Genomic DNA, 22,170 nt, shown 5'->3' with positions numbered 1-22,170 from the left:
CTCAAACTCCTGAGCTCAAGCAATCCTCCCGCCTTAGCCTCCCAAGTAGCTAGGACGATAGGTGCATGCCATCACACCTTACTAACTTCCTTTTGGTGGGTACAGAGTTTCACTATGATGCCCAGGTTGGTCTTGAACTCCTGGCCTCAAGTGATCCTCCTGCCTCAGCCTCCTGGGGTTACAGGCATAAGCCGCAACCAGCCAAGGGGGTTTTCTTAGCACTTCTGATCCCTCATCTTCTGCCTCTATCCCTTTCCTGACTTGGATCGGATAATCCATCATCAAAGCTTGTTATGTCTGTGTCCGAAACTGTTTCAGCTCTAGCTACTTGTCTTCATCTCCACCTCACTGCTCTAGGTGAAGCCACTGTCTTTCACCTGAAGTCTCTTCTCCATCCTGGTCCATTCTCCACACAGTTACCACAGTGATCTTTTAAAACTACAAACAAAATCAGCAGGTTTCTTGCTTAAAACCATGCAATAGCTTTGAATTAGGGGGAAAAAATCCGAAGCTCACCCCATGGCCTGAGGCAGCATCTGGCCCCTGCCTGCCTCTACAGGTTTATCTCACCTGTGAATTCCTCGCTCACTCACTGAATTCCAGCCACACAGGAGTCTTCCCAGTTTTTCCAATGAATGATGCTGCTGCCACCTGCCATACTCCACCCACTTCACTCCTTCTTGTCATTCATATCTTTCAGTTCAAACGTCACTCCCACACTCTAAAGCACCATGAACATAAGAATCTTGCCCACATGTGTTTACATGACTGAGCACAGAGCTGGCACACAGTAGACACTCAAATTTGGTACAGTAAATGAAAGAATAAAGGAAGGAAGGAGGGGATGTACTCTAGATAAGGCCACATCCTTCTGTTATACATCTTCGTAGCACTATTCTCTTGCCTTCAACCGTACTTATCACCACTTACATTTTATTAGTGAGATAGGTGATTAGTTTCACCTGCCTCTTTAGACTCCATGAGAGCAGGAACATGTCTCATTTTATCCCAGAGCCTAGCACATTCCTAGCACCTGGTGGGTGCTCAGTACATGGCTGGTTGTGGTTGTTGCTGCTAAATTCTTGGTCCTTATCTCATTTTACAACTTTAACATAGCTGAGCACATCATTCTCCTTGAAGCACTACCTTCCTCTATTGCTGGATTCTAACTCTCCTACATCCCCTTTTCTGGTTCCATCTTTCTCATTCTCATATGCGGGCTCCTTTTCTGCTCTTAGTCCCTTAAATTTAGCATTCTGTCCATAGTAGATTCATACTGTGGAATACTGCTCCACGATAAACAGAAACAACGATTGATACACACAACTTGTATACATCTCAGGGCATTATGCTGAGTGAAGAAAGCCAATCTCAAAATGTTATATACTGTGTGGTTTAATTTCTATAATGGTTTCAAAATGACATATAGTGATAGAGAATAGATAGGTAGTTGTCAAGGGCTGGGACAGAGGAAGGAGACTAAAAAGAGAAAGCATGAGAGAGTTTGGGGGTGATGAAACTGTTCTATATCTTACTATGGTGGTGGTTACACAAATCTATATATGTGATAAAATTCTGGGTGAAGGGTACATGGGAAGTCTCTGCACAAGTTTTGCAACTTTTATGTGAGTCTCAAATTATTTCAAAATAAAAAGTTTTTTAAAAGTTAGTATTCTTTCACATCACCTGTCATCAGGGAAATACCAATTAGAGCAATGAGATACCACTACATATCTATTAGAATGGCCCAAATCAGAACACTGACAACATCAAATGCTGGAGAGCATGTGGAGCAACAGGAATTCTGAATTATTGTAGTGGAAATGCAAAATGGTATAGCACCTTTGGAAGATAATTTGACAGTTTCTTACAAAGCTAAATATACTCTTACCTTACAATTCAGTAGTCTCACTCCTTGGTGTTCATTCAAAGGAGTTGAAAACTTATGTCTGCAAAAAATCCTGCACATGGATAGTTAGAGCAGCTTTCTTCATAATTGCCCAGACTTAGATGCAATCGAGATGTCCTCTCACAGGTGAATGGATAAACTGTGGTACATGCAGACATTGGAATATTATTGAGTGTTAAAAAGAAATGAGCTATCAGGTTATGAAATGACATAGAGGAAACTTAAATGCACATTACTAAGTGAAAAAAGCCAATTCTGAAAAGGCTGTATACAGTATGATTCCAACGATATGACATTCTGGAAAAGGCAAAGTAATTGAGACAGTGAAAAGATGAGTGGTTGTCATAGATTGAAGGGAGGGAGGGATGGAGAGGGAGGGAGGCAAAGCATAGAGGATTTTTAGGGAAGTGAAAGTACTCTGTATGATACTCCAATGGTGGATACATGTCATTATAAATTTGTCCAAAGCCCATAGTTGGAGTTTGCAGTGAGCCAAGATCACACCACTGAGCTCCAGCCTGGGCAACAGAGTGAGACTGTCAAAAAAAAAAGATTAAAAAAAAAACAGCTATGAAATGTATGACACCAAGAGTGAACCCTAATGTGAACGATGGCCTTGGGTGATAATGCAGTGTCCGTGTAGGTTCATCAATTGTAATCAACATGCCACTGTGGGAGGGATGTCGGTAATGGGGGAGGCTATGCATGTGTGGGGGCAGGAAATATGTGGGAAATATCCGAACGTTCTCAATTTTGCTGTGAACCTAAAGCTGCTCTAAAAAATACAGTCTATTTTTTAAGAAGTTAGTATTCTTCAGGGATCCTTGAAGGCCTGCCTTTCTTTACCTCCTGTGAGCTCTCCCTGTGACTCCTCATCTACTCTTTTTCTTCCCTCATTTTGTTTTTACTATAGCATGTTTGCTTAATTTACAGCAAGCATAAAATAAGCTGGATCCTGTTTTGATCCAGACATTCATGTTTTAAAGGTTGTACACAATATTTGTTAAAAAGAATGTACAAAAATACCGTTCTAGAAGCTTCTATAAGAGAGAAAATACAAAATTTAACCCCACAACTTTCCTCTTTGCTAGAACTGCAAACTACTGCTACAGTTTTAAATAGACTTTTTGTTGTTTATACATCCAGGATAATCTAAAAAAAATTAAACATGCATATAAATGATTACATAGCAGAACATGAACACTGACTACAAACAGTAAAAAAATGAAAGTTAGAAATACTATCAAATATACAAAGGTTCTAGAATCAATCCTTTAAACACATTCCACAACAGTATTTCAGAACCATTGTTTTGTTCTTTGTAGGCAAAGCCTAGATTACTAAAACCAAAATTGAAAAAAGTAATCCTCTTAAAGGAATCGTTTCTCTGTGATAATTCTTACTTATATCTGTAAGCAAGCAATCTGAGATTTTTTTTAATTTTAGCTTTTTATTCAGAAATGAGATTGGACATGTCAAGTCACTTTTGTCCCCAAAATGATCTTTTGGAGAAATACTAGAAATTACAAATGGTTAAGGATATTACTTCTTCATTTTTAGTCAGTTACTATATTGATAATCAAAAACTCAGAAGATGTGACTCTTGCTTAAAACTGACTAATCCTCTTTCCAAAATTACTTTAAATTTCATGGTACCACAGAATCACCTAGAATGAGTGTTGTCTTTCAACTTGCCTCATATTAAATAAACTGAGGTGGGAAAAGCAAACCTCCCTCATAACAAGGCAGGCAAATTTTGATAGAAATGCACAGGCCCGTGCTGTAAGCATCAAAATTTCAGTTCTTTTACACTATGAACACACAAAGCTTGCTTCCAACAGCTGTAAGAAAACTAAGCAATATTATGATCAACAATGCTCCTTAAACTTTATAATATACATAAGAACATTATATATATATTATATATAATATATATAAGAACATTTTTTCCCTTTAAAATTATTTTTGCCATTTTAAGGTGAGTTTTTTTGATGTTGTCTATGTTCCAAATCTTCATAGGAACCAGAAAAAAGCAGTGAAGCCTCCACATTTCAGTCAAAAACTCAGTCTCCCTGAAAATACTACGTAAGCCAGTTGGCATGATTCCCTAAGACAGTGGGGTTAACAAAAGAACTAATCCACACTTCATCATAAATAATTATCATGGGCATAGATATCTTGACAAGACATAAAGGTCCGCCCTGAACCTAAATGTGTCTGAGCAGTCAGTATTGTACTGTAGCTACGACTTCACTTTTCTGTCATTCTTATTAGCAAGCTACATTTCTAGGTTAACAATTCTACCAAATACAAATATGAAAGTTTATTTGTAATAAAATAATGTTGCAAATTATGGTCAACCACATCTTTTCACCAAATACTTCAAGCATAAAAAATGGGAATCTTTACAAAAATATATAGAGACACCACAAATTGGTAGCGGCCCATAACATTAAACAAACTTGACTCTTAAGAGTGGCTTCTCAATAGCATATCATTTTGATTGTGATCATTGCCTGGTACAGGGAAAACTAACAAGTGTCTTTGTAATCATAATTGCAACACTGTATTCCTGATAATTTAGGTAAACCAAACTATGAATAAGTGAATGATACACGCCTAAAAATGATCATGGCTTATATTATCAGTGGCCAGTGAACACAGGACTAGTCCAAGACCTTGATATAGATTTTGACCTAGACATAGACTGTGACTTCGACTGAGATTTGGATGTAGGTGGTTCTTTTTTCCCTAATTCCTTTTCATATCTTGAGCCAGACTTATAATGTGTTTTGGAATCTATTTTTGAGGTGCCTCTAGTTTTGGTGTGAGATGCAGACCTAGAATGTGATTCAACCTTCATTTCTTCCTTGGGCTGGGACTTGGATCGTGATCTTGAATTGGATTTAGATCTTGAAAAAGATTGATTTCGGTTTTGAATCTATCATATTCAGAATGGCTTCTGCTACGTGTGGTCTTCCAGTCGGTCTACTGTTTCTAGGACTATACGACTTTCTATAGTTGTAATCAGAAGATTCTTGATCTCCTTCTTTCACAACTTTGGCTTCTAGAATGTCTATATCTGTCATAATCATCATTGCATGAAGAACTGTACACATTCCTCCCTTCCTTGGCTTTCATCTGATTTAGTGTCTTCTGATCCCCCTAGGCAAACTTTATTTTAATCTGCCATCCACAAATCCACTTGCTGTCATAATTATGTAAAGCGTCTTCACCATCACAAACATCCCCAAATTGAACATAAGCAAATCCTCTTGGACAGCAAATGTAGAAACCAAGCGAAACATACACATCAACTATAGGACCATAATGACCAAGTTCATGCTGTAAATCTTCATACCTGGTGTCACTGGCCATGTTCCCGAAGAAGAGAGACATGTTCAGGGATACCGGCAGCAGGACATGGCGGCAGTGTAAGTCTCAGCCTAGAGCACTAACAGTCTCAGCAAACTGTCTGCAGCTCCAGCTGCCAATCCTCCACTCCCACTTCTCATCTACAATCATACAGTTGTAATCTCTCATTCATGCTCCTGAGCTCTGTCCCTCCTTCCTGGGTTCCTGTCTTATGTGCCCACATATCTAGCAACTATACAGATCTATGTGTGTTGATCTTGAATACATTGATGTGTATATAGTGCTAATTTCTGTGACCATTCAATGAGAAAACTGTTTCTTTTCTATTTATGGACACATTTTAACCTTGAAGTTTCTATATGGCATGACTAAATCACCCTTCATCAAAATCAGTGTATACCGTGACATCACAGTCTTTTCATGTGATTTGTGCACTAAACTCAACATTTTTCTGGAAGATATTTTTGTATGTTCTTCCTTCTGGTTGCACCATGGAAATTCTGTGCGTTAGTCACATTTACATTTATATATATCTTTAGTAAAGCAATGCTTCAGTCCAGCAACTCTGCTGCACTTTAAGTGGAAAACAGTCTTTATTTCTCCTTTCATTTTTCAGTTTCCCACTGTGCCTCACAATTGATTTTTTAAAAAAAATTTTTAGAGGAGGTCAAACATTGCTTGAATGCGGGGCAAATAGTCTCCCAGGGAGACAGCAAACCAGTCCTTGCAGCTTTCAGCAACATTCGCAGAACAGCATCTAGACACCAGCCACAGCAGAGTGTGTGCTACAGAACAGGATACTCAAAACAAAGTCAAAGGAAGCACTGAGAACAAGACAAATCATTTCAAAAGATGAAGAAACATTCTGCAAGAGTGGTGCCCTTAGCATCCGACCATGTCTCTGAACAAAACTCACCTGTATCCGATGGTAACTGCTGTTTTCCTGGGCATTTGCCCTTCTCCGTGTGGCTGGTTTTATGCTTCTTGTGCTCACTGTTATCATCACTGTTTATTCTCTGGGGAAATCATGAGATACAGCTGAAATGACCTGTTGCCTAATTATGACTTTTACTGGTACACTTGGCAGTTTTGAAATGAAAATTACTTTAGGGAAATTTTTCAGAGTCCCTAAAAGAGAAAAATTTTTTAAAGTTGCCTTGATTTGACTTATTTACATATCAGGTAGTTTATTTGGAGCCCAAACTCTAATTATTGTGTTTAAGACGTTTCCATCTCTTTGACTTTGCTAATATTTCAGTAATTTAGGTAGCTGCTGTTCTCCAAAAATGTATGTAGACAAGGAAATGATATAAAGAAAGAATTCTATAGAAGAATCAAGCATTTGAGGAAATAAAGGAACACAAAAGGAATCGAATAAAATGTATATTTTTCTACATAGCTGAATTGAGATCTTTATCAGCCTAATGGACATTCCAACTCAGCTGAGGCTGAGCCCAATTCTAAAGAATAAAGGGGAAAACAGCAACATTGGAATGAAATTGTCAGTCTTTTGGACTCAGAGACATTGACTAACATTCAATCTTAAAGACTAAAACATTTAAAGCATTAAAAAAAGGAAGGATTTAAATTTCTCTTTTTTAAAAACACTATCATTCACTTGTTTAAACATAAGGTTTTATAAATTGATAACATTTTTATTTAATGCAGGAACAAATTAGAATTTTACCGCAAGTGGCTTTATGAATATTGTATTCAAGAATGAATAGTCAGGTAGTTTCTGCTATATTATTTCTTGGGTTCATCTAAGAGGCTGTGATCATTTGACTTTTATGATGAATAATAATAAAACAAACCAATCAGGCCAAAAGCCCAGCATAGCTATGTGAATTTTTAGCTAAATAATACTTCTTTTTAAAAACACGGTTGAATTATTTAAAGTAAGTACAATTCCATAAGCAATTAGCTAACAATGTTTTGTTTAGACCTGGTCCGAGGAATAAATGTGTTTGCTAGACAGCATATTAACCGCTAGTGTTTGATACACAGATTAATGCTTGCAACAGGGACTGGCAGGTTAAGCATTCTTCCTCAATCTTGTTTCTCTACTCTAAATACATTTACCAAACCCATTTTTGAGACTACGAAGATAAATGCCAATCTGGGCTTTGTCCAGATGATCACAAAATATAAAATACTTCCATCCCAAATAATGGGACTTTATGTTCTGTTCATCTTAAAACAAGTTACAGGATCTGAAGTCTTCCATTACTTCTAGTTGACAAGGCTGAAAAAGTAAACATACAATTTAAATGTAAAATGTGAACTTTATATACAAGATCATATGTTGCCTTCGCCCTTGGATAGACTTGTGAATTTCATTTATTGGAGTTACTATAGACCAGGAAAGAGAAGAAGTAGGAGCATTTGAGGGCTACAGTGCCACATTGTCTCTTACCTTTAACCAGGAACTCAACTACAGTAAATAATACCTCAGATTTTTCTTAAAAAACGCTTTCCAAAAGGGAAAACTCTACATACCTCTTTAGAAATATCACTCTAATTATCAGTCATTACCATTTTGAATTTCTTCTTTAAATTAGCTTTCTGTTAACCAAACTATGTGCTGCCACACTTTGATGTTCTTGCCTGAGAACATATTTAGTTTGAATATGATGGATTGTACCTCCATTTCCCAATCCACAAGTGAATACTTCATGTTTCTAATACTTTGAATGAGAGAATCTCTAAAGTTCCTTCCAGCTCTAATATTTTTTAGCAATTATCGTGTGCTATCGAGTTCTGGCTCGTGAACTTTTGGGGGACACGGATTCCTCGTTGAGTATGCAATTTAAGTTATGGACCATCTCTACAGTAATATGCATGTACACATAATTTTTTGATATAGTTTTACAGTGTTTTGGGACCTTCTGAAGTCCCCAGATGTCCCTGCATCCCAGGTAAAGAACTCCTACCAGAGCACATACGTCTTCCCATTTGTGAGTTGTATAAAAAAAGACATTGCTGGTGCTTTCTACGTGACCGGACTTTTTTTTTTTTTTTTTTTTTTTTTTGCCATTTTACAGATTTATTTCTCAAGAAAAGTATTGCTATGTTTGCTTTTTAAAATATACTTTAAGTTCTGGGGTACATGTGCAAAGCGTGCAGGTTTATTACATAGTTATACACATGCCATGGTGGTTTGCTGCACCCATCAATCCGTCATTTACATTAGGTATTTCTCCTAATGTTATTCCTCCCCTAGCCCCCCACCCCCCAACAGGTCTGGGTGTGAGATGTTCCCCTCCCTGTGTCCATGTGTTCTCATATACTCCCACTTATGAGTGAGAACATGCGATGTTTGATTTTCTGTTCTTGTGTTAGTTTGCTGAGAATGATGGTTTCCAGCTTCATCCATGTCCCTGAAAATGACATGAACTGATCCTTTTTTATGGCTGCTTAGTATTCCATGGTGTATATGTGCCACATTTTCTTTATCCAGCCTATCATTGATGGGCATTTGGGTTGGTTCCAAGTCTTTGCTATTGTTAACAGTGCAGTAATAAACATACGTGTGCATGTGTCTTTATAGTAGAATGATTTATAATCCTTTGGGTATATACCCAGTAATGGGAATGCTGGGTCAAATGGTATTTCTAGTTCTAGATCTTTGAGGAATCGCTACACTGTCTTCCACAATGGTTGAACTAATTTACACTCTTACCAACAGTGTAAAATCATTCCTATTTCTCCACATCCTCTCCAACATCTGTTGTTTCCTGACTTTTTAATGATCACCATTCAAACTGGCATGATGTAGTATCTCATTGTGGCTTTGATTTGCATTTCTCCAATGACCAGTGATGATGAGCTTTTTTTCATAGTTTATTGGCTGCATAAATGTCTTCTTTTGAGAAGTGTGTGTTCATATCCTTTACCCATTTTTCAATGGGGTTTTTTTAATTGTAAATTTGTTTAAGTTCTTTGTAGATGCTGGATATTAGCCCTTTGTCAGATGGATAGATTGCAAAGTTTTTTCCCATTCTGTAGGTTGCCTGTTCACTCTGATGATATTTTCTTTTGCTGTGAAGAAGCTCTTTAGTTTAATAAGATCCCATTTGTCAATTTTGTCTTTTGTTACCATTGCTTTTTGTGTTTTAGTCATGAAGCCTTTGCCCACACCCATGTCCTGAATGGTATTGCCTAAGTTTTCTTTTAGGGTTTTTTTGGTTTCAGGTCTTACATTTGAGTCTTTAATCCATCTTGAGTTAATTTTTGTATAAGGTGTAAGGAAGGGATCCAGTTTCAGTTCTCTGCATATGGCTAGCCAGTTTTCCCAACACCATTTATTAAATAGGGAATCCTTTCTCCATTGCTTGTTTTAGTCAGGTTTGTCAAAGACCAGATGGCTGTAGATGTGTGGTGTTATTTCTGAGGCCTCGTTCTGTTCCATTGGTCTATATGTCTGTTTTGGTACAAGTACCATGCTGTTTGGTTACTGTAGCCTTGTAGTGTAGTTTGAAGTCAGGTAGTGTGATGCCTCCAGCTTCGTTCCTTTTGCTTAGGATTGTCTTGGCTATATGAGCTCTTTTTTGGTTCCATATGAAATATAAGGTAGTTTTTTCCAATTCTTTCAAGAAAGTCAGTGGTAGCTTGATAGGATAGCATTGAATCTATGAATTACTTGGGGTAGTATGGCCATTTTCATGATAATGATTCTTCCTGTCCAAGAGCATGGAATGTTTTTGCATTTGTTTGTGTCCTCTCATATTTCCTTGAGCAGTGGTTTGTAGTTTTCCTTGAAGAGGTCCTTCAAATCCCTTGTAAGTTATATTCCTAGGTATTTTCTTCTCTTTGTAGCAATTGTGAATGGGAGGTCACTCATGATTTAGCTCTCTGTTTGTCTGTTCTTGGTGTATAGGAATGCTTGTGATTTTTGTACATTGATTTTGTATCCTGAGACTTTGCTGAAGTTGCTTATCAGCTTAAGGAGATTTTGGGCTGAGATGATGGGGTTTTCTAAATATACAGTCGTGTTATCTGCAAACAGAGACAATTTGACTTCCTCTTTTTCTATTTGAATACCCTTTATTTCTTTCTCTTGCCTAACTGCCCTGGCCAGAACTTCCAATACTATATTGAATAGGAGTGGTGAGAGAGGGCATACTTGTCTTGTACCAGTTTTCAAGGGGAATGCTTCTAGCTTTTGCCCATTCAGTATGATGTTGGCTGTGAGTTGGTCATAAATAGGTCTTATTATTTTGAGGTATGTTCCATCAATACCTAGTTTATTGAGAGTGTGTTGAATTTTGTTGAAGGCCTTTTCTGCGTCTATTGAGATAATCATGTCATTTTTGTCATTGGTTCTGTTTATGTGCTGGATTACGTTTATTGATTTGCATATGTTGAACCAATCTTGCATCCCAGAGATGAAGCCGACTTGAACATGGTGGATAAACTTTTTGATGTTCTGCTGGATTTAGTTTGCCAGTATTTTATTGAGGATTTTCACTTCAATGTTCATCAGGAATATTGGCCTGAAATTTTCCTTTTTGTAGTGTCTCCCCCAGGTTTTGGTATCAGGATGATGCTGGCCTCATAAAATGATTTAGGGAGGAATCCCTCTTTTTCTATTGTTTGGAATAGTTTCAGAAGGAATGGTACCAGCTCCTCTCTGTACCTCTGGTAGAATTCAGCTGTGAATCCGCCTGGTCCTGGACTTCTTTTGATTGGTAGGCTATTAATTACTGCCTCAATTTCAGAAGTTGTTACTGGTCTATTAAGGGGTTCAACTTCTTCCTGGTTTTTTCTTGGGAGGGTGTATGTGTCCAGAAATTTATCCACTTCTTCTAGATTTTCTAGTTTATTTGTATAGAGGTGCTTATAGTATTCTCTGATGGTAGTTTGTATTTCTGTGGGATCAGTGGTGATATCCCCTGTATCATTTTTTATTGTGTCTATTTGATTCTCTTCTCTTTTCTTCTTTATTAGTCTGGATAGTGGTCTATCAATTTTGCTGATCATTTCAAAAAACCAACTCCTGGATTCATTGATTTTTTGAAGGGTTTTTTGTGCCTCTATCTTCTTCAGTTCTGCTCTAACCTTAGTTATTTCTTGTCTTCTGCTAGCTTTTGAATGTGTTTGCTCTTGCTTCTCTAGTTCTTTTAATTGTGACGTTAGGCTGTTGAATTTAGATCTTTCCAGCTTTCTCTTGTGGGTATTTAGTGCTATAAATTTCCCTCTACACACAGCTTTATGTGTGTCCCAGAGATTCTGATACGTTGTAGCTTGTTCTCACTGGTTTCAAAGAACATCTTTGTTTCTTCCTTAATTTTGTTATTTACCCAGTAGTCATTCATGGCAGGTTGTTCAGTTTCCATGTAGTTGTGAGGTTTTCAGTGTGTTTCTTAATCCGGAGTAGTAATTTGATTGCACTGTGGTCTGAGAGAGTGTTATGATTTCCATTCTTTTGCATTTGCTGAGGAGTGTTTTACTTCCAATTATGTGGTCAATTTTAGAATAAGTATGATGTGGTGCTGAGAAGAATGTATATTCTGTTAATTTGGGGTAGAGAGATCTATAGATGTCAATTAGGTCCACTTGGTCTAGAGCTGAGTTCAAGTCCTGGATATCCTTGTTAATTTTCTTTCTCGCTGATCTGTCTAATATTGACAGGGGGGTGTTAAAGTCTCCCACTATTATTGTGTGGGAGTCTAATTCTCTTTGTAGGTCTGTAAGAACTTGCTTTATGAATCTGAGTGTTCCTGTATTGGGTATATATGTATTTAGGATATTTAGCTCTTCTTGTTGCATTGATCCCTTTACCATTATGTAATGCCCTTCTTTGTCTTTTTTGATCTTTGTTGGTTTAAAATCTGGGTTTTTTCAGATACTAGGATTGCAACCCCTGTTTTGTTTGTTTGTTTGTTTTATTTGTTTTGTTTTGTTTTGTTTCTTTCCATTTGCTTGTTAAATATTCTTCACTTATTTTTGAGCGTGTGTGTGATCTGCAGGTGACATGTGCCTCTTGAATACAGCACACTGATAAGTCTTGACTCTTTATCCAATTTGCCAGTCTGTGTCTTTTAATTGGGGCATTTAGCCCATTTACATTTAAGGTTAATATTGTTATGTGTGAATTTGATCCTGTCATATGATGTTAGCTAGTTATTTTGCCTGTTAGTTGATGCAGTTTCTTCATAGTGTTGATGGTCTTTACAATTTGGTGCATTTTTTCAGTGGTGGGTACCGGTTGTTCCTTTCCAGGTTTAGTGCTTCCTTCAGGAGCCCTTGTAAGGCAGGCCTGGTGGTAACAAAATCTCTCAGCATTTGCTGGTCTGTAAAGGATTTTATTTCTGTTTTGCTTATGAAGCTTAGTTTGGCTGGATATGAAATTCTGGGTTGAAAATTCTTCTCTTTAAGAATATTGAATATTGGCCCCTACCCTCTTCTGGCTTGTAGGGTTTCTGCTGAGAGATTTGCTGTTAGTCTCATGGGCTTCCCTTTGTGTGTAACCCGACCTTTCTCTCTGGCTGCCCTTAACATTTTTTCCTTCATTTCAAACTTGGTGAATCTGACAATCATGTCTTGGGGTTGTTTTTCTCAAGGAGTATCTTTATGGTGTTCTCTGTATTCCCTGAATTTGAATGTTGGACTGTCTTGCTAGGTTGGGGAAGTTCTCCTGGATAATATCCTGAAGAGTGTTTTCCAACTTGGTTCCATTCTCCCCATCAGTTTCAGGTACACCAATCAAATGTAGATTTGGACATAGTCACATATTTCTTGGAGACGTTTTTCGTTGTTTTTTTTTTTTTTTCATTCTTTTTTCACTAATCTTGTCTTCTTGCTGTATTTCATTGAGTTGATCTTCAGTCTCTGATATCTGTTCTTCTGCTTTATCGATTCGGCTGTTGCTACTTTATATGTTTCACGAAATTCTTGTGCTGTGTTTTTCGGCTCCATCAGGTTATATATGTTCTTCTCTAAACTGGTTATTCTAGTTAGCAATTTGTCTAACCTTCTTTCAACGTTCTTGGATTGCTTGCATTGAGTTAGAACATGATCCTTTAGCTCGGAGGAGGTTTGTTATTACCCACCTTCTGAAGCCTACTTCTGTCAATTTGTCAAACTCATTCTACGTCCAGTTTTGTTCCCTTGCTGGTGAGGAGTTGTGATCCTTTGGAGAAGAAGAGGCATTCTGGTTTTTGGAATTTTTAGCCTTTTTGCACTGGTTTCTCCCCATCTTCATGGATTTATCAGTCTTTGGTCTCTGATGTTGGTGACATTGGCATGGGGTCTCTGAGTGGACATCCTTTTTGTTGATGTTGATGCTATTGCTTTCTGTTTGTTAGTTTTCCTTCTAACAATCAGGCCCCTCTTCTGCAGGTCTGCTGAAGTTTGTTGGAGGTCCACTCCAGACCTTGTTCGCCTGGGTATCACCAGCGGAGGCTGCAGAACAGAAAAGATTGCTGCCTGTTCCTTTCTCTAGAATCTTTGTCCCAGGGAGCCACCCACCAGATGCCAGCCAGAGCTCTCCTGTATGAGGTGTCAGTCGGCCCCTACTGGGAGGTGTCTTCCAGTCAGGATACATGGGGTCAGGGACCCACTTGAGGAGGCAGTCTGACCCTTAGTAGAGCTCAAATGCTGTGCTGGGAGATCCGCTGCTCTCTTCAGAGTTGTCAGGCAGGGACATTTAAGTCTGCTGATGCTGCACCCACAGCTGCTCCTTTCCCTAGGTTCTCTGTCCCAGGGAGATGGGGGTTTTACCTTTAAGTCCCTGACTGAAGCTGCTGCCTTTTTTTCAGTGATGCCCTGCCCAGAGAGGAGGACTCTAGAGAGGCAATGTGGCCTCAGCAGCCTTGCTGAGCTGTGGTGGGCTCCACCCAGTTGGAATGAACTTCCCAGCAGCTTTGTTTACACTGTGAGAGTAAAACCACCTACTCAAGCCTCAGCAAGGGCGGATGCCCCTCCCCCCACCAAGCTCAAACATCCCAGGTGCACCTCAGACTGCTGTGCTGGCAGCGAGAATTTCAAGCCAGTGGATCTTAGCTTGCTGGGCTCTATGGGGGTAGGACCTGCCAAGCCAGACCACCTGGTTCCCTGGCCTTAGCCCCCTTTCCAGGGCAGTGAGTGGTTCTGTCTCACTGGCATTCCAGGTGCCCCTAGGGTATGAATAAAAAACTCCTTCAGCTAGCTTGGTGTCTGCCCAAGTGGCCACCCAGTTTTGTTCTTGAAATCCAGGGCCCTGGTGGTGTAGGCACCGGAGGGAATCTCCTCGTCTATGGGTTGTGAAGACCATGGAAAAAGCGCAGTATCTGGCCAGGAGTGCAGCATTCCTCACGGTACAGTTCCTCCCAGCTTCCCTTGGGTAGGGAAGGAAAATCCCCCGACCCCTTCTGCTTCCTGGGTGAGGCAACGCCCCATCCTGCTTCAGCTCACCCTCCGTGAGCTGCACCCACTGTCCAACCAGTCCATGAGATGAACCGGGTACCTCAGTTGGAAATGCAGGAATCACCTGCGTTCTGCATCGATCTCGCTGGGAGCTGCAGACCAGAGCTGTTCCTATTCGAACATCTTGCCAGTAAGCTGCCATGATGACTGGATTCTTTATGTCAAATATACATACAAGGTCTTTTCACATTTTATTTTACAATCTTGGTCATGTGATCAATTTGTTTTACTCATATACTAATAATACATCCTAAATGTCAGATAGAAACACTTAGGGCTAGTTTAAAAATCTTCTCTTGGATCCCACTTGATATGATTTTATTACTGAAATGCAAAAAGAAAACAACTGTCATCATAAGACACCATCATTACTTAACCCATGAATAAACCGACTCTACTGAATTTAGATGGCATCTTTAAAGTCCCTTCTGTTGCCTACATATCAGGTGAGAGTTTATTTTCTTCTTTGAATAATAGAAACAGTTAATTTTTGAAAAACAAAACTAAAAGCTAAACTATCATGACCTGTAAATGGCATTCAGTATGTCCCAGGTTCCCTATTAATTGCTTGACTAACTCCTCCTCTGGGTTCCTGCTTAGATTTCACTTCCCTAGGAAAGCTTGCTTGAGCCCCCAGCCTGGTTAAATGCCTCTGCCATGGCTCATACAGACCCACTCTACCACTCCTAGCACACTGCTTATCCATACTATTGCAACTGCCTATTTTCTGGTCTGTATTTCCCTAAAGTCTTTAAACCTTGTGAGGTGAAGATCATCATTATTCACAGCTATTTTACGAGCACCTAAGATAGTTCCTAGTACGTGCAGGGTATTGAGTAATGTTTCTTGGGTGAGTGAATAAACAAATGAGTGTAATGTATATAAAAGTATCTCTGATTAGGAAGCTCTGTCATTTTTTTTTTCTTTTTAAGAATAAGTAGTTAAGCTGAGCTCAGATTTCCAATATGGGGTTTCCCTATGAATGGGAAAGAGTCTAACCTATAAATCGTCATCCAAAAGCTAAGGCTCAGTCAAATTATCTGACTTAATATTCACGCTGTTTTTGCAAAACAGAAAACCACATTTTCATAATGTATAATGCAGTGTCTGTGGCTCTGATTGAGAGGAAGGAAGACTTGAGAAAGGGGATGGGGCGAGGAAGAAGAGGGGCTAAGGTTTAGTCAGCTATAGCCAGGAGAAGAGTGGAGGAGGCTGACCCACAATGTCAAGGGATGAGCGAAAGAGAACTTAGTCCTTATTTAAGATGAAAGTGAGGCTGTGGTTGAGGAGTAAGGGACCCCTCAACATATGTGGGCAAGGAGAGGCAGGGAAGCAAGGATGATCCAAAGCAACAAGTAAAGGGAATAGACAAAAAGAGTGGAATTCAAAGTAAACAGGCAATGACGGAGGCACCAGACAGTAAAGAGCTGGAGCCTGGAGAAAATCTCAAATGTGCTGGGAAGACCCAACCAGCCCACCCGATTCATCCACTTCCCTAGAAGGCTGGTCTTTAGGAGATATTTAACTTTGTCAGTCTTTTTAGGGGATGCTCAGTATTTTTCACTGAGAGGGGCAAGGATCCTCTTGTGCTTTTTACTAGGAGAGCATGTACATCACAGAGTTCAAACATTCACACCTTTGATTGTAACCCAAGGGGGCAGTTAACCATCACAAGTTAATATATAAGCCTTGTAGCACATTTGACATCAAACTAGCCAATGTGCAAGGGTCAATTTCCCCTTCATAATTCTAGAATATTATACCCTTACTACCACACTAAGGTAGTATATGTTATGAGAATTCTGTTGGTTGATGTTCTCTAAGTGGATCAAGAAAAATACTATTAAAATAAGAGACTAGGTATGAAGTTTCAAGTTGGAGAAGTTGAAAAAGTTCTGGAGATAGATATTGGTGATGGTTGAACAACCATATGAATGTACTTAATTCAACTGGACTTTACACTTAAAAAAGCTAAAATGATAAATTTTATGTTATGTACAGTTTGCCACAATAAAAACATAAGAGAATAGCAATAGGAGCTTGATATAAAGAAATGGTAGTTATTTTCCAATTTTAAGTGTAGAAAATCAAGAGGCTCTTAACAAAAGAAATATCTAGGGTCAGGTGCTCAGTTAAGGGTAGTTAAACCAGTCACTGAGCCCTGGGAATCCTAATATTTGGTATAAGGTTCTTTTCAGGCAAAGCTCCAAATCCAACCCTCTATCCCATCTATATGTATGGCTGAGGTTCTAAAAGCCTCATAATATTGTTTTGTAAAGATGATCAATTTCACGTCGCATGCCATGGATGTTTAAAACTATATCCTTTGGTAAAAGCCAGTACATAAGTTTAATTTATCACATAACTTACTGAAATTTCTCTTAAAAAATACACTCCTTAAAGCAATAGTTAACAGTGAAGATTATGAGCAGTATTTTTTTTTAAAGAAAATGTCAGAAAAGCTCCAAATCTAACCCTCTATTCCATCTATATGCAGAACTGAGGTTCTAAAAACCTCATAATATTGTTTTGTAAAGATGATAAATTTTACATTGTGGGCCATGGATTTTTTAAACTATTTCCTTTGGTAAAAGCTAGTACATAAATTTAATTTGTCACATAACCTATTGAAATAGCTCTTGGAAAATACACTCCTTAAAGCAGCAGTTAACAATGAAAAAATGAAGTGTGCAGTTTTAAAAAAAAGAAAGAAAAATGTTTGTTTCTTGTTCTTTCAGGGATTCTCACTAAGACATTTTGCTCTAGGGAAGGTTCCAAATGCATTGATATTTCCTGGAAATGTCTTGCCCTGTGCCTAGGAATAATTCTGAGAAATCTTTTCTTGGTGAAATGTTTTCAGTTGTCATGGTGATGCTTAGGAAAGACACGTTTTAAAGGAGGTGAGAGTGAAGAATCATATTGGCTTCACAAAGTTTAGGATTTTAACTTGTACTTAGCTAGAAAGAGCGCCCTACCTGGTATTAAGTCACAAGGTCCTCATAAAATTTTAAAAGTTTAGAAGGAAATTTTCATAGAATTTCTGGCCCTACCTTATTTGATGGATAAGAACACTCAAATCTGAAAAGCTTCAGTGAAATTTTCATAGCATTTCTGGTCCCACCCTTTTATTTTATGGATGGGAACACTCAAATCTAAAAAGTTTAAGTGACATCCCAAGGTCACCCCAAGGCCACACAGCTTTCTCCTTACATGTTGTCTTACAAACCCCTCATATGCACTTGTTTAGAACAGGAACCAAGTTCTCTTGATGGCTGACCTACCACCCAGCAGTCATTGTGGGGAGCTGTCTGGTTTGAAATCTCATACCCACCACTCCCTGTTGCCCTGTCAGAGATCTAGAACTCGTCTGCCATTTCCCTCTACTGTGACAGCTGGGCCCTTCATTAAAACAGTTGCCTGAGGGGGAATGGTGACATGCACACACACACCTCCTTTTTAAGACTTTTTACTTCCAATTCTTTCTCAATTTGTTCTTAGTTATTATTAAAAATTCTGTCATTTGTTCATCCTTTTTGTCTGTTTCTTATTCTTTGAGAAATAACAACTTTACTCATGAAACCTTACCATGTATCAGCTTAAAGAAATATTTGTCATTGTTGATGACAGAAATTGATGTTAATGGGTAACCTGTACCAAAGAAGTCTGTTCTAGGATTTAAGGGAAATTAAACAGAATAAATATCCAGGGCACCAACACTGAGAGTTTTTGGAAATACACAGAAATTTCCCTGAAGATCCCCTCCAGTAATTACCAACAACTTTTTCTTCCTCCTTAAATTAAATCTGTTTTTCCTCAACCGCTAACTCTCAAAATAAATATGAAACCGTTTTTATTCAATATTTTCTTGTTTTACTTAATGACTGGTTTTATTTTATGTGTTTCCCCACTGCCAGTGTACAGTATTTTAGCAATAATGGGATGTTAGTATCAATCTGCAGCCAAACCACAATTTATAACTTTGTTTATGTGGGGAAATGCATCTAGAGCTGGAAAACCCCAGTTTATAAGTCAGAAACTGCCTATGGTATATGCCCTGAGTTTAAGTAAAATTCAGTCAGTAAATATTTTTTGAGAGCCTTCCAGGTAAAAAGGCACCAATCCAGGGGTTATAATGTTCTGCAAATAAAATACATAATAACACAAAGATACATTACATCATCTACTCCTTACAACTTTACTAGGTAGATGTTAATTTCCTCCTTGCCAATAAAGAAACTGAGGCTTTGAGAGGAAAGACAACTTGCTCAAGAGCACAATCCTAGTGGGAGGCAGAGCTGTCTTTCTCTTCCAGGTCACCTGACTCCCAAGTCTGGGCTCTTTCAGCTGTGCTGTGGTGCAGTCATTATGTTCTAAGGAGACTATGCAGGAAGTCAAGCTGTATTTTCAAAAGTCTTTGGAAGCTATGTGTCAGAAGCTTCTGGGAAAAATAGAAATTTGTGCTGAATCTCAGGTAGAAAAATGTTTGCTCGGACTATTGCTGCCTTAGAAATACCTCTTAGAGAATGCTATCCCAACTTACTAAGAAATTGAAAAGTATCGTTGGAACAACTGGGACTCCAGGAGGTTAGGGTGACTGATGTTTCTGACTGTGAGTGGCCTATTGTTTGGGGAGGACAGGGGACATAGGGAGGAGCACAGACTGCCATCTTCTCAGGGGAGCGTATGACAGGCTGTCCTTTTGCCATCAGTAAGACTTCTTTATCAACATCAAACCTCAGATATTTCACTTTGATCTAAACCCCTGATGGAGTCAAACACACAATAAATTACATAAATGCTCTAGTAAGATTTGCTTGAAAGCCTTGAGAGCTAAATCTATTCCGTGCACCTGCTAATCAGACCAACTCAGCATGTTTATTAATGGTCTCCATCCAGAAGGAGGAAACTCAGGCAGTTTCCCAAGATAGTAAGCAGTTGTTCTCAACTCTCCCATAAGACAGAGAAGCAGGGACTCCAAAACAACCCAGCCCCTGCTGCCCAGATCTTAAATATGATAGCTCAGAGTTAATGGCATGTGGTGTCATGAAAGATCTAAAAGTTACCATCAGCACAGTCTCCATCCCATGCTCACATCTCAAAGATGCAAATGTGAGGCAGCTCTTGATGCATCTGGAGTTTATTGACTTTCCTGCTAATTACCAATTTCTCAAGTATTTGTTGAATATTTAGTGTGTGCCCAACATTCTTTCATGGAGGCATAAGAGATTCAAAATTGGTCCTTGTCCTTAATTACGGTATTGCTACTCTTGTTCATTTATTCATTTAGTCACTTAAATATTTCTTGAGCATGCGTAGTTGGAGATAAGACATATGCACATTAAAGTTATTGAACACAGTAGAGCATAATTAGATGTTATCTTTAGTTTCTCCCCAAGGGTCAGAGAGCTCAACAAATGCTCATGAAAAGCTACTAAGTGCCAATACTGGAGATACAGAAATAGCTAAGACAGAACCCTGACTATTAAGAAGCTCACAGCCAGGAAGAAAAATGAATAAACCAGAAATTACAGTAGAATATGGTGTAGTTAGTTAAGTGCAGTGTGCACAGAGGAGGGAAAATGGCCAAGGAATGCCCCTATGGGTAAGTGACACTTAAACTGAGTCTTGAAGCTTGAATATGAGTTCATAGAATGTTGGCTCAACTGCTGGGTAGGGAGAAGCAGTCATCAACCAGGCTAGAGAAAAAGGCAGGCATGAGACATGAGACTTGCTTGTAATAGCCTGGGAAGTTACAGCTCCCTCCTCTCTGACTGCCCCACTAACGCCAGATCCTTCCCCAAACTTTTTGTTTTTTAGAGAAGGTCAGTGGCACAATCATAGCTTACTGCAGCCTCCAACTCCTGGGTTCAAGTGGTCTTCCTGCCTCAGCCTCCAAAGTTACTGGGATTATAGGTGTGAACCACTGCATCTGGCCTCAAACTTTGATCTCTGCCTCTTCTACTCAGCGGTAGTACCTCAGACTCCAGCTTTCTGCAACACAGTGAGGACATTGTCACTGTGTCACTTGAGATGTTGTCTCAAGGAAAAGCTGGAGATTATGAGGCTGACCTTGTAAGATCTTAGGGACTGCACTGTTGCACTGCAGAGTGACCAGTACCTGAGCTCAGTTGCCTCATATGCTTTGTCCAGTTTTATTTTGTTTACAGTGGGAGGGAGGCCAAGTTACTTCATCTAACTGGAACTCTCCCACATTTCTTGACTAACTTCACTCGACTTTGATGTTATTTACCTTTCAGTTCCTCAAGCCCCTGCCTCCATTCTTCTTCCTTCCACCTCCTTCTCCTCTCCACTGAAACTACTTTCATTAATCACCTGGGAGGTCCTTATTGCCATAGAAAATGGGCATGTCTTTCACTTTCAATCTCCTTGTCTTGTTGGCAGTCGTGGAAGTGATTAAACAGCAACTCCTTTTTTTTTTTTTTTTTTTAACTCTTCTCTCAGATTCTCTCGGCTCTATGACTCTGATTTTGCCTTTGATGACTGCACTATTTTGTTTGCTGGCCTCTTGATAACAGCATTTCCCAGGACTGTTCCCCAGGCTGTTCATCCTGGACCAGCTGGGCATCTTCTCTACACTCACAGCGTTAGAGAGTTTATTTCTTACCCTGCCTTGCATTGTCTCTTACATGGGAATACACCCCGCTTCGTATGACCAGCCCTGTTTTCTTCACCCAGACCCTTGTTAGATTTCTCCAGCTACCTAGTAGGGATTTGTACCTGGATAGCCCACCTCAAAACAGATCTGGCTTCTGTTTCTTTTTAAACCTTATATTCTTCTCTCCTTTATCTACTGAACTCTGTCTACACTATACCAGCCTGCATTTAGTTGCTAGAACACACCAAACTCTCCCCACCACAGGGTCTTTGCATGTGCAGTTTCTGCTTCCTGAATCTCCCTTTCCTCTGTTTATGCCTCAGCCTTGAAGTCCCAGTTTGCCCATAATCTCCTCAGAGAAGCGTCCTTGCATGACCTTATGTAACTAGACACCACTCTGCTATTACCTATCACTACTCACTCTTGTGTTCTTCACAGAACTTAGAACTTGTCATTATTGGCTGATGTATTTGCTTACACATGCTCTATCCATACGTTTATGTGTTTTTTTCACTTACTTTAAACTTCCAAAGACTGAAACCATGTCTGTTTTATCAATTCGGGTCTGCATGGTACCTATCACAGTGCCTGGCACATAGGAGATACTCAGTAAATACACTCAGTAAATATTTGTCAGATGCATGAGTGAGATCATCACCAGACTCACTCTCCATTTCTTCTCTACAGGAGGATCTTCCACCCCAAGTTTTCTGTGCCAGGCATTGATGCTGGAGACACAAGCATATAAAGCATGGTCTTCCATGCTCCTACAACGTTTGGCTCATAAATTAACAAGGAAAAATAAAGTTATGAGACAAAGTGAATTCTGAGCTGAGAGAAACCAATGGGTTAGGTTCTGTGG

At 39.1% G+C, this 22,170-nt stretch overlaps 1 protein-coding gene and 1 pseudogene across 4 annotated transcripts in view; one reads left to right on the top strand and one right to left on the bottom strand.

Annotated features, from left to right (window-relative positions):
* SLC35F4 (solute carrier family 35 member F4) overlaps positions 1 to 22,170 on the top strand; it is a 294,422-nt gene that overhangs the window by 218,823 nt on the left and 53,429 nt on the right. The window lies entirely within an intron of this gene.
* LOC123574537 (uncharacterized) lies at positions 4,554 to 5,308 on the bottom strand (annotated as a pseudogene).

Source organism: Macaca fascicularis, chromosome 7, assembly GCF_037993035.2.
Source record: "Macaca fascicularis isolate 582-1 chromosome 7, T2T-MFA8v1.1".
Lineage (NCBI taxonomy): Eukaryota > Metazoa > Chordata > Mammalia > Primates > Cercopithecidae > Macaca > Macaca fascicularis.
Note: the sequence above shows the minus strand (reverse complement) of the source record. Positions and strands in the feature narration are given on the sequence as shown.